The sequence below is a fragment of the Typopeltis vanoorti genome, chromosome 21, assembly GCF_054136105.1.
Source record: "Typopeltis vanoorti isolate ZY-2024b chromosome 21, IOZ_Tvanoo_1.0, whole genome shotgun sequence".
NCBI classification, from domain to species: Eukaryota; Metazoa; Arthropoda; class Arachnida; order Uropygi; family Thelyphonidae; genus Typopeltis; species Typopeltis vanoorti.
The window spans coordinates 9,241,684-9,256,195 of NC_143569.1; the positions used below are offsets into that span (position 1 = coordinate 9,241,684).

Consider the following 14,512-nt stretch of genomic DNA (forward strand, 5'->3'; position numbering starts at 1 on the left):
AAAGTAATGAATATCTACGTTTAGGAACTCAATTTATTTATTTATTTACGCATATGGCTTTGTGAAACTGGCAAGTGAAATGTACAATCACAATCTCCAGAAAAAAAATGATGAAAATCTTAACCTGTAAAAGTTCATTACATAAAAGGCACAAACTGCATTCCAAGTCTTCCTTTTTTTTAAAAAAGCAAAAGTAATGTGTTATAATCAAGTCAGGGAAAATTATCATCCTACTGCACCAATGACAAGACTACATGTTCTCTCAACACATCACAACACAGATGTAGCTGTATCCAAGGTTTTATTAGAGAGCAATTGTGAAATCTTGATCCATTAGAGAAAACCCATCTCACTTTGCATCATCATCTTCTAGCACGAGGAAGAGTTCTGCTGATACTTCGACAAGGACTATGAGAGCGGCTACGAGAATAACATCTTCGTGGTGAATGGGACCTTGAATCTTCTATTTCCTCCATAACCACCGCCACCATCATACCAACTAAGGTCAATGTCCAGACTGGAAAGCCAATCCAAGGCCTCATCCATCACCTTGTGGATGTCCTGTAGGCCACCACCATGAAATTGGTGCTTTGGGCAATTGTTCACAATATGAGTAATCATCTGAGAACAGTCACGATAAGAGTGGTCGCACAGCCTCCATTTGTGCAGTAGGTAGCCACATCTGCCCTGTTAGTTCTGATCCTGTTGATTGATGACCAAATCTTCCTAGGAAGAGCAAAACCAGGCTGCAGAGCACAGAGATCTTCTACCAGGAAGCTGTTTGTTTGGGAGATTGTTGGACCAATATTCTCTCCACATGTCAGGTGTTGATGACAGGGTAGCTGAAGAGAGAGTTCGTCCATGGCCCAGAGAGGCTATCTAGATTTTAGGCAAAGACTAGGTGGATTTATAAGAGTCTGGTGCAGGGGCAGGAATAGGTTGCTCATTGCTTTATTAAATTCTTTAAACGAGGCTTGTCTTCTCCGTATGTTTGGTGGAGCAATGTTAGATAGGACAGGCTGCCAGGAGAGAGGGGTGGTTCTCACTGTCCCACTAATTGTGCGCATGGTAGAATTTAGCTGAGTGTCTATAATGTTAGTGTGAGCACTTCTTTTCCAGACAGGGGCACAATATTCTGCTGCAGAGAATGCGAAGGCTAGTGCAGACGACCTTAGGACTTCTGCACCACAACCCCAGGTTGTTCCAGCGAGCCTTGAAATGGTATTGTTTCTCATTTTAAATTTTGTTGGACAGGTTGGTGATGTGTCTTTTATAGGTTAGGCTTCTGTCCAGGCTCACTCCAAGATATTTCGGGTGGGGCTCGTGTTCTACCATTTTTTCACAGAAAGAAAGGTTGAGGTGTCGGTTCGCCTCTGCATTGTTCAGGTGAAATACTGTGGACACAGTTTTTGTTGGATTTGGCTTCAAGTACTACTGCTTGAAGTACTCTTCCAGGATGTTCAAGGTTGATTCCAGGTTGGCAAAGAAGGTAGATTGATGTAGGATCACTAGGTCATCAGCGTACATATACTTGCTTGAGCTGGTGTGTGGTAAGTCATACACGTAGATGTTAAAAAGTAAAGGGGATAACACACAGCCCTGAGGGAGACTGTTGTGAAGGAATCTGGGCCCTCTTTTTTCTGCCAATATGGACCCAGATCTTTCTGTTGGAGAGAATGGATTCAAAAAGTTGGAAAGTTTTTTTGCGCCTTATAATATTTCCTAGCTTTAGGAGGAGGCTCCTGATCCAGACTGTGTCATTAGCTGATGTTAGGTCAATGAAAGTGGTTTAATAATATGTGATTAATCACATAATAATCACATATTATTATGTGATTAAATTTCCAATCCAACTTAAAGACGTTCTCAGGAACGTACCTTGTTCGTAACCGGAACTCAATAGGAGGATCCAATTGGGGAATGTCTGTGCCCTGTAATATTATACCCTCTCTATTTCTCTCTCTGCTTCACTGCAAGATTTGTACTCTGTCTTATTTCTAGTGCACTTTAAGCCACTGTCTTCCATAGATTTCCTCCATTGTTAGTCTTTTTTCCACTTTCTCCTCTGACTGTGCAAATCACCATATCATCATCATCCATTGTGATTCATTTCTTACCATCTCTGCCAGTACATCCAAGAGCATGATAAATAGGAAGGGATTAACACTTATTAAGTTACTCTTCATCATTTTTTTATGTTGTAATAGTATCACTGTGATAGTATTATTATGTGACACCTCCACGGAGTCCAGATGAGTCGTCGAGGGAGGGCACCTACTCTACACCTCTGTCTCCACCACTCAATCCACTAACTACAATGAACTGCAATTAGCATAATCTACACCAACACTATCTACCATCCACCACTGGTGTTTTCACAGACAATCACAAACATCAATGCCCACGGCAGGATTCGAACCTGCAGCCTTTTGGCTGGAGAGTGGATACGCTAACCACTCGGCCAATCAACCCGGCTATATGTAATCAATTATTACCTACAATAATTGATTACAAAATTATTACCTTCCTGTCATCAGTTTTATTCCACATTAATCTGTTATGTCAGGCTTCAAGGTCAGATCTTATGTTTTTGTCTTCTAAGTACTAGTAAGTGCATCACTTCAGCTAGAGCTTGATGTTTCTCTTGACCTTTTTTCTGCCATCTTATTACCAAATATGTTTTTCTAACCTTTTTCCTTAACCTCTTTATTGGCCATTGTAGTGTTCCGTTGACTTAAAACATGAAGTATGCAATAGAATTTGACAGTTCAGAGTTAATATTAAACTAAACATATACAATACAGGCAGTCCCCCAGTTACGAATGAGGTACGTTCCCGAGAACGTCTTTAAGTTGGATTGGTATGTAATTCGGATCCCTGATGTACAGCGCATATGCGGTGATGATAATAATAGCAATGCTATAATGGCTCATATGTGGCAATTATAATACAGTGTAATACTGTAATAATAATAATAATATTCCTGTACTGTAATAATAAGTTACAGAAACTATTGTGCTCTTTCTTTTAATTCAAACAAACAGAACAAAAACAAACTCATACATAAAGTTTATTTAAGAGAAATTTCAAAAAAGAATATTAAAGGTTTCATCAATGTCTTGCTTACTGGAAGAGGCATTTCTGTGGCAAGAAGGTAGGCTAACATTAATCAGAAGATGATGATGGAAATGCCGCTGAGAATCAGGATTTGATTCTGTTTCTTGACTAGTGGAGCTTACTACTGAAGTAGGTTTCTTGAAAAAAGATATCTAGGGTTGTTTGCACATTCTTTTTCTTTTTTTGCATCATAAATGACCTTGTAGCAGCTGATGTTCTCACTAACTGCACGGTAAACCTTTGTAAACCACTGAATGTTAGGATCTTGCTCTTCAAGCTTAGCAAATCCTTCAATGAGATGAAAGGCTTCAGCTAATTATTTTGTCATAAATTTCTTGGCTCTGGATCTTCTGATTCTTCATGTTCTTGTGTTTCTATTAGTTGCTTCTCTATCTCCATAAGGTTGTCATTGGTTAATTCTTGTGAATGGGACTCTAGTAAGTCAGTGAAATAATTTTCATTGATGTCCAATTGCAGTGCATTGCCAGTCCACCACAGCTTTTCTGACTCCGGCAATGTCTTCTGTGAAGCCACAGAAGACATCGCCGGATGTTCCATGCTCCTTTAATTGTTGTTGTTTCACTTCTTCCCAAGAATCAGCAGTGTTTTTGATGGCATCATGGATGTTATAATTCTTTCAGAACTCTCTCAAGGTCATCACATCATCTTCCATAGCCCTGACTGCTTGCGGGAATGTACACTGTAAGTAATAAGACTTAAATGCAGAAATGACTCTCTGGTCCATTGGCTGTAGTAACGATGTAGTGTCGGGTGGTAAAAATATGACTTGTACAATAGGGTGAAGGTCATTTAAAGATGTTGGATGTCCAGGATCATTGTCCAGCACAAATAGAATTTTAAAGTGAATTTTCTTTTACGAACAATAGCATTCCACAGCAGGAATAAAACAATTCAAGATCCAATCTTCAAATATAGCAAGTGTCTCATGCCCTTAAATTTGACTTCCAAATAATGTGAAGAGCTATTTTAATAACGTGGAGAAGTGTGGGTTTGTTTACATGTGCGAAAGAAACTAGTTCCCGAATTATTAATTCAATTATTTAATTATCTTTTTGGGGAGCCTTGGGAGCCTGTTCGTAAGTACGGAACGCTGTAAGTTAGATCATCCATAACCCGGGGACCGCCTATATCGTGTATTTTATTGTTAATAGCAGGGCAAAAGGAGAGGAGCTTCTATTTTGTAGTATATGAAATTTTTTAAATCGATTTATCCATCATTGTGTAAGGAAAGTGTTATAATCATTTCATCATCATCATCACGAACCATGGGCTCACTACCCATTGGTGTCCGATACCTCCTTCACTATCTTCTTCCACCTTTCTTTATCCAGTGCACAGTGTTGCAGTTTCTGTACACTCATTCCACACCAGTCCTTTATATTTTCTATCCATTCTCTGCATGGTCTACCTCTTCTGTTTAAACCATCCAAAATACCAGACATAAATGTCTTTATTTTCCAGTCCTCACTCATTCTACATACAATTGCAGCTTCCATTTTATAATCTTTATTAGATTCTCTTTTGGTTGTATCTTCCGATAGAGCTCTTCCTTTGTGATTTTCTGTGACCATCCTATTCTTAAAATCTTCCTGTAACAAGTTCTTTCAAGTGCCAAAATTCTTTTCCTTGATTCCTTATTTATTACCAATGTTTCAGATCCATACAGTAAACCACTAAAGATGCATGTTTCCAGTACTTTTAGTTTTGTTTGCAGGCTGCTCACTATACTTTTCCAGATGTTATCCATGGCCTTCAGGTTTGTATATTCCCAAATATGTGAATTGTTCTACATTTTCTATATCAATTCCATCCACTTGTATCTTATCTTTTGTTTCATGTTCTTCTCACCAAATACCATTGTCTTTGTTTTTTCCAAGTTCATAACAAGTCCAAATCTCTTCCCTTTCTCATTTAACAGTTCCAGTGTTTTTTGTAATTCTCTTTCATCTTCTTCAATAATAACAATGTCATCTTGGTTGATTGGTAGAGCTTCTGCTACTAATGGCTCAGCAAAAAGTTAAGCAAGTTTAAGTGCTGTTAGTAGTTGGAAGGGGCCCAATCTTTCGATGTTGTTGGCACACTCTCCCTCGATGAGTCTTTGGACTCCCTGGAGGTGTCACATAATAAATAAATAAAAAAATCTGCAAATCAATTGCTGCACAATAAATATTGCATTTGCCTGGAAAGGATCAATTTTTTTCCTATGTTAATTTGCTTAATAATACATGACAGCAGCTCTGTTATTTATTGTTCTGAATAAACCTTAAGATTATTTTCATGAAAAACTTATATACTAATTGTATTAGTCCAAGTCTTAGAAAAAAGTGCACTGTTTGTCTTTTCATGTTTTCCTCATTATACATTCATAATCCTAGAAATCATAAAAATGAAGTGGATACCATGTCCAGCACCACTTCAAAGCCGAATGTAGAAACTATGAAAGTTTTGTAAAAATAAGTTGGCCAGAGAGCTTACAGGAACACACCTGCTGGCATTTACGAGTCACCCCAGCACAGACCACTTTAGAAAGCATGAACGTTGCCCAGGTGTCCATATATTCGCCTTCTAAATTGGTCGATTTTTGACTTTGGCCTGAGGAGAGCTGGCCAGTTTGAGGCTGCTTATTTTTATGAAACCTTCATAGTTTCTACATTCGGCTTTGAAGTGATCCTGGATCTAGTATCCACTTGATTTTTATAATTTTTGCATCGCTGAACTGAAGCCTTTTGGCTCTTTATTTTGGTAAGTACTAGTTAGAAATCATTTTGCAGAATGCTTATTAGCTTCTGTACTTATTTCTTTAAACAACTATTACAGAATTTATTATTAACAAAACAGTACAAAGAAAAACAGTGACACCATGCAGATTTGTTATAAGGAACTCGTTCTGTATACTCAGTAAGCAACATATCTTTCATATGGAACTTTAAACTCATACATTTCTGTTATTCATGAAACATTTTGACAATGTACTCTCTCTCTCTCCCTCCCTCCAATAAAAAAAAAAAAAAACTTCACACCCTCCCCTTTACCACCTGCAGAACTTCCATGAATGGACTCTCATTGTCATCCTGCTATGTAATATTCCTTCTATATTAATCCATGAAATCCCCTCAAGCTTAAGCTTCTCTATCACAGCACCTTTATTTTCTGCTTATCTAGTAAATTCTGCAGTTGACATTGCCTCAGTCTATGCATGATCCTTTTCAGGGTTTCTGCATCATAATGTAAATGAAGTAACTAAATTTGAACACAGTCTATTTTTCATCTGACAGTGCCTTACACATTGTACAACCACCTGTTTTCTCTAATTGATGTGTTCCTTATCATAGCAATAATACTATGTAGTCACAACACTTACAACATACTCTGGACCTCAAGCCACTGCCAGCTGCCATCCACCTCATGAAGTACAGGTCTTCCAAGATTGGTACATAGCTGTATACTTTGCACTGCAACACTGATATCTGCAGTACTTTAACTGCCACAATACTAATTTTTTTTTTCCCCATCTTCACAGGCCACTGGGAATAATAACAAGTTAACCTGTGAAACAGATACGTATCACATTGTTCTAGCAGAAAGTGTATGTATGAGGCACACTTGTTGCACATAACAGTCAAAGTGTTCAAAGTGTTCAGCTGCAGATTCCTCTCTTTTCACTTCAGTAAAAAGAAAAAAAAAAACATACATCTTTTGACTCCCACTCACAAAAGTTTACTGTAAGCCTATATTACATTAGAATCGTAAGTGAGCTAAGGATTTTTTTCTATTTTCGTCAATTTTATATATATATATATATATTTTTTTTTTTTACAAAGTGTGGAAACCCTGTTCAGGACATGGAATTTTGTTCAAGCCACTTTTAGACTCCATTAAGTAGGGTGGTGGGCTCACCCCAGACTATGAAATTCATCTCCTACCTGAAGACAATTGCAAACATCCATGCCCATGTGAGATTCAAACCCACAGCCTATTGGCTAGAAAGTAGATACTCTAAGCACTCAGCTACTCAGGCCAGCATTATCAAAAATTATGTATTTGGCAACTAATGCAAAAAACTTAATTCTTATGATTATTTTTGACATTCTCTTTTGTTGAGAAAAAAATCGCAGAAATAATTATTGTGCACTTTGTTTAGGAAAAAAAAAGGAATTTATTTATATTATTATTGGTTTATTTATAAATTTATTACCAATATTCGTATTATAGGCATTTTTGAAGAGAGTTAAGGATTTTTATTCATTTAATTTTTTTTTTAAATTTATATTTTGTAGTCTGGAAATCCTGCTCTTGAGACCAAATAGGAAACTTTTTAAAACCACTTCAGGCCTCTGATAAGCAGAGCGGCAGTCTCACACTAGGTGATAAAATTAATCTCCCACCTAAAGGTAGTTGCAAACATTCATGCCTATTGTTGGATTCAAAACCTGCAGCTTGTTGATTGGACAGTGGGTATACTTACTACTCTGTCAACTAGATCAGCATATCTTTTCTGTTTGTCTTTCTCTATAATTCTGAAAAACACTGACCCGTTTAACTTCTTATTTTTGACTTAATTTCCTGCAATACAGTTATCTGAACAATAAAGTCATCTTCTTTGTTACATTAAAAGATCTGTGAACATTAAATTACAAAAATCCAGCCAGCTTTCTTTTTCCATTCTTACTGATGAAACTGGAAGATTAGTTGACTATTCGCTGTAATCAGTGACTTAAAGATGATGAGGTAGGCATCAATTTTAGTGTTGCATTGCTGTTTCAGCAGTGCCAACACTAGAACTGTTCACCAGCAGACATTGTTTTTGTTACCAATGACAAAAGTAAAGAACAGGCCTTGCTACTCTATGAGTACACAAAATGTACTGATGAACAGAACAGGCTTGTTTAAAGCAAAATCAAGAAACAGACATATTGATAGCAATAACACTGGGTTTATAAGTTGTAATAGTTATTTAAATAAACCTACTAGTTTTGCCACATATGCTAGTGGCTTCGTCTGTGTTAGGAAGAACAAACAAATATATTATAAGCAATAAATATGAATCATTACATAACTAAAAACTGAATATGTAGGAACTGTTACACAAAACTGTGTAAACCTCTCTCCTGTACAAAAACGTATATATATATCAGACTGTTCCTTGAATCTACCATAGTATTATAACATTCTCCAAACCTAAACAAATCTGTCTTCATTATGTGCAAGATTCCATCACTGCACCAATAGATGGTGCCAATTAGGACTGTAAGGACTTTCCTTTTAAAATCAGTCTGTGTTTGCCTTCCTGTTGGTGTGTATGTGCTTAGTATATTTTTGTGCCCATGAAAATGTCTTTTCATGTGGTACTGTCATATCCTGTACAACTCTTGAGGGTCAGGAATTTGATGATGATGAAAATGCATTGTTGACCAAAGCAAAAAATTGGCTTAATAAGCTAATTAGCAAAATAAATTTAGTTAATTATCTTCAAATGTTTTCTCCATTAAATTAATATGAGAGATGATCCATAGCAGTCGCTCATGTTAAACATACGTGATTGCTAAGGATCCTCTCTCTCTCTTCCCATCTGTTCCAAATGTGTACAAGATTCCTTATTCTTGCAACTTTTCATATTATGAAAACTAGATCTGTCAACATCTGTCTGGAAAAACAGTATATTACTGACACCACAATCATGGTCATATAAGTCTAGTTAATCATGCCTTGGACAACTTGCACAGAATCAAATACAAAAACACTACTGCAACAAATGTACACTTAAAAAACTTTTTGGAAACAGCAGCAAATTTAAATAATAATAAAATAAAATTAACTCCAAGTCTTAATAAATACAGTTGTGAGAAACTTGCCAAGATTTCGGAAACAGAAATTCTTAGACCTCTCACCAAAGAGCTGACGACGTCTACCAAGCACCCATAGAGAATGCCCTACTTAGGACTTTCAACTTCTAGTCTGATCATCTCTTTTGTAAATTATCAATGATAACAAGGAAAAGAGTGAATAATATATTTTCTTTAAAGGTCATATATTCTAATCTGAAAAATTACAGGTCGTCATCACTGGCATCAGGCATTTCAAAGTAGAACAAGAATAATGGGTTGTTTGAAACAGTAAGAGCTATGTGGTATTATTCTGTACATAGAATAACTGAGGAAACATTATTATTTATATGGACACTCCATGGAGTCAAAAGACTCATCACAGGAGACTCATTCTATCTATCATATATCTCCTTGGTGGAGTGCTGACAGCCACCTCTGGCAATCCTTTCCACTTATTCACCACTCTCCAAAAAAAAAAGAAAACATAGTCCATACACCCTTACTAACCACACTCTTAGACAACTTCCAAGTGTGACCCCTTGTTTTCCCCCTACCTCCCTAGGTATTGAAAAAATTCTTCTATGTCAATCTTATAGTATCTCTTTAGTAACTGATAAGTTTCTATCATATCCCATCTCCTCTGCCTGTTAGCTAAACTATGCAATCCACTCATCCTCAGTCTATCCTCATAGAGAACATTCTACAGACCTGTCACCAGCTTGGTCACTAGCTGAATCCTCTCAACCACCTTCCAGTCTCCAAGAAATGCAGGTGACCAAATCTGTGCAGAGTAGTCCAACATGTGTAGCCTTATAGGAGGTTATGATCCTTATAAAGAAGGATCGTAACCTCCATATTGTTACTTGTCAGTGTGCTCTTCAGCATCTAAGTAATCCTCTGAGCTATTTTGCAAACTCTTGCAATATGTATGTCCTCTGAATTTCAAATCTCTATCCACCATCACCCCCATATCCCTTAGCCTCATCAGTTTCCTGCAAACTAGTACTATCAATATGATATACGAAGTGTATAGTGTTTTCATCCCCAAGTCCTTACATTTTACAACATTCAATTGACAGCCATTGTCTTTTGCCCACACTGCCAATTTACTTAAATCATCAGCTACACCCCTATCTCTTGCCCTCCATAGTTTTGCATCATCGGCAAACAGCTGAATGTCTCCCTTCAAATCTTCTGCTGTATCGTTAATATACAAATTAAAGAGTAGAGAGCCATGGGACACTCCACTAGTCACCCTCATTTGCTTTGTTTCCACTCCACCATACACCGTCCTCTGATGTTTATCAGCCACACCCCTATCTATGTCACCAGCCTCATATCCATTCCTATATGCTCCAACTTATATAATAGTTTTCCATACAGTAGTCTGTCAAATGCCTTTGCAAAATCTAGCAGTATCATGGTGTAGCCGTTTCTTTTATCCAATTCTGCTGTCACTTTATTATAAAATAGAAATAAATTACTGAGGCAGAACCTATAGAATATCATATTCCTATCCACCCATTTCTGAATTTTACTTTTAATCAACTTTTCCAATACTTGAACCATCACTCCAGAGATACTAATTGGTCTGTAAATTTCTACTTCTCTCTCTCTCTCTTTTGGAGCCACCTTTATGTAATGGAACATCTTACCTTCTTTCCACTTCCTTGGAATCCTGCCAGAGCAAAGACTTAGATTAAATAACTTTGTAAGAGGCTCTGCCAGTTCATTTGCACATTCTCATAGCACACAAGCAGATATATGTTCAAGCCCACTGCTGTATTCACATTGATATTTTTCATGTAATGAACCTCCAGTTCATCTACCTCAGTATTCGCATCAGTCTCTGTCACTTCAGTAACTGCAAATTCACCACCCAGATGATATACCCTTGCAAAGTGGTCACTAAGTAACTGAACTATTCAGTTTCTGTCACTTTCTTACCATCAGCACTCAGTAAAGTTATCTTTCCATAATCATTCTTTCTTTTATTTGCTTCATAGTGAAAAAAACTTGTCTGGATTTAATTTGGCCGTTTAGCTAATTTTCTCTCAAAATTTTGTTTAGCTTACCATACTAGTTACCCTTCTTACTTGTGCTTTATACTGCTCATGGGCATGCTGATCACCTTGTTCTTTATATTCCTTCTACAGTCAGGGCCGGTTTTATCATTAGGCAAACCTAGGCAATTGCCTAGGGGTGCTAAGACTTCGGGGCACCAGATTTTGCTACATAGTTGGGGGAAAAATTACAACCTTTCAAAAATATTAGTAAAACCTTGATTAATAATAAAAAACTGAAATAAATTAAGTTGTCCTGGTGCTCGCTGATGATCCTACATTTTAACCAACTTTCGCTTTTCTCTATTTCTTCCACTTCCCTCTCTTTGTATACTTAACCTCAAGTGCAGAGATTTTTCCTCCTCCTGGCATCTGTCCCAAGATGAGCAGGGAAGTTCTGGGGTATCCCTCAAACTAACAATCAGTGGTTGCGACTAACCGACTGTTCTCACTTCTTATCTTCATTCCCTATGGACTTAATTCTGTTGATTTTTAGATTAAGTCTTGTGAGCTCTCTGAGGTCTGAGAAGTTGGGGATTACGTCATTCATTTTCTCAGAATCATCTGGGTAATTCAGTTCAATTTATTCTAAATCAGTATAAGAATGATGTGGGAATTTTCATAGAATTGCAGTGGCAGGGATTCTAATTGGTAGTATTCGTGAAATAAGACCTCTAATTGGTCTTTCTCTTCGCTCCCTTTACTTGTCATCATCCCCACTCTGGCATTCTTCTACTAATTTCTTAATGAAAATCCAAAATGAGGAGGAATTTGAAAAGATGTTAACAGATGCAGAAAAAATCGCTGAGGTCTTAGGTGTAATGCCTAATTTTGAACAAGAAACAGTTACTTAGAAAAAAAAGAGAGACAATTTGTGTATGAAGCAGAGGATGAATTCATAACAGATTTTAAACAAAAATTTAAGATAGATTTTTATTTTTCAATTATTGATACGCAACTGCATATGTTGATGAAAAATTCTTAATGAAAAGTTTGGTTTCTTTTAAATATATATGAATTTCAAAAAATTACTTCAGTAGAACTGCTTAAAACATGTTTGATATTGAAAAATTATTTAACACATGATAATTCTAGAGATATTGATGGAACAGATTTATGTAGTGAATTACAAATAATAGCAAGGCAAATTCCAGAAAATACTTCCTCATTAGATGCCCTGTCATACATATGCAAAAATAATTTAGAAAATAGTGTTCCAAATGTGTTTATTGCTCTGAGAATTTTTTCGACATTGCCAGTATCGGTAGCAAATTCAGAAAGGAATTTATCGAAATTAAAACTTACAATCACTCTATGATGACTCAGGAATGACTCACTGGTCTAGCAATAATATCTATAGAGCATGAAATTGCATCTACAATCAATATAGATGAATTAATTCAAAACTTTGCCAAAGCAAAAGGCTGGAAGACTAATTTTTGTATTTAAGATGTAATAATTTTCTTGCTATACAGATATTAGGAGTAATCATATATGTATACAAATTATTGGTTTTGATTAATAAATTTTTTTAATGTTCATAATGATATTATTTTTATAAATATCCACATGTGTAGATGTATGTGTGCTTGTGAGTATTACAAAATATATATATAAAGACAATGTATAGGGGTATCAGATACTCTCAGACCAACCCTGTCTACAATGCTTTCCTTTTTTACACCTGCTTTATATTGCTACTCATCTACTAAATCCCTACTTGTTTACCCTCCTGAAAGGTGTGTGGGTGAGAAAAGGTCTATGTTGAATTGGATTTCAATGCTATTGATGTAACACAGATTGATAAGAAAATAATTATTTATTAACTTAAAAGCTAATATTTCACTGGTATTATATCCAGCATCTTCAGAGCACACAAACAAAGTTTGTTACACATGCGAGACAACCACAATTCGGTGTAACAGTAGGGCTAGTATAAGTAATTGCAGCGTGCAACACAAGACTAAAGTCCTAATATGGCACCATCTAAGTTATAAAAAAAAAAAAAAAAACTACTAGCCACTTGCACAAACAATTCTCCCTCTTTTGGTAAAAATTCTACCCACCTAAAAAGTATTTTAGAAAACTGCACCTTAAATAGTTCAGACCTAATGGTGAGTTTTGATATCATTGTTCACTAATGTACCATTGACCATAACACTTAACTTAATAAATTCAAAATTTCTCCCTGATATATTTCAGCTATTTAAATTCACAGTACAGGCAGGCTATTTTACATGGAAAGGAAAAATATACAAACAATTAGATGGGACAGCTAGGATCACCCCTTTCTCCCTCCTTAGCCAACTTCTACATAGAACATCTGGAAAAGCTAGCTATCAACACACCCACTCTCAAACCTAGTCTCTGGCTATGCTATGTTGATGATGTGTTTGGTGTTTGGCCACATGGCCCAGACACATTGAATACATTTTTAATGCATCTAAGTAGCCAGCACCCTAAAATCCACTTTACAATAGAATTAGAGGCCAATGACTGCCTGTCCTTCCCAGACACTCTGATCACACATCTTCCAGAAGGTTCCTTATCATTTTTAGTTTATAGAAAACCCACACATACAGGGAGATATTTACACAAACAATCACACCATCACCCTTCTCAACAATATGGTATCTTAAAAACACTAACCCATAGGGCTAGAGCAATCTGTTCCAATGACATTGCTCTCACTGCTGAACTTTCTAACCTGCACCACACCTTCCTAACCAATGGCTATAATCCCCATAAGATAGACAAAATACTAAATGCTACCCAGAAATCCCCCCACTATCTACCACAGACGACTACAACAAAACTATCACCATCCCGTACATTAAAGGCACATCTGAAAAGATATCTAGGGTGCTTAACAAACCACCTGCGCACTGTATTTAAACCTTATGTGAAATTGGCAACTCTCATCCGTTCACCTAAGGACAGATTCACTCCTTTATCACATCCAGGAGTCTATGAAGTGCCCTGTTCTTGTCATCGAGCATACTACAGACAGACAGGAAGAACTGTGGACATCCACCTCAGAGAACACAAAAAATATATCTGCCACTTTTGCTATGGCAAGTCAGGTCTGGCAGACCATGCTTTGGATACTCCACCATACAGGATCAATTGGAAAAAAAACAAAAGTACTGCACGGAAGCTTCTACAAGTCAGAGAGGTTGTTCCTGGAATCAACAGAAGCCTTAAAACATACTCCAAACCTTAACAAGTATTTTCTGTATAAATCTACCAAAGATTTGGGAGACAGTCATCCTAAGACCAAATTAATATTTATTTTAATTTTATTTGTATTTTATTTTTTCAAAACTTTGGACTACTATTTTCAAAACTTTCAAGGACTACTATTTGGACTACTATATTTTTTTCAAAATTTTGGACTACTGTTTAACTTAATGGAACATAAATGGTGCCGTATTAGGACTTTAGTCTTGTGTTGCATGCTGCAATTACTTATACTAGCCCCACTGT

The 14,512-nt window shown here is 36.5% G+C and overlaps 1 protein-coding gene across 2 annotated transcripts in view; it reads left to right on the plus strand.

Annotated features, from left to right (window-relative positions):
* The window catches only part of LOC150094612 (enoyl-CoA hydratase domain-containing protein 3, mitochondrial-like), a 228,699-nt gene that overhangs the window by 19,522 nt on the left and 194,665 nt on the right, over window positions 1-14,512 (plus strand). The gene's annotated exons all lie outside the window — the stretch shown is intronic.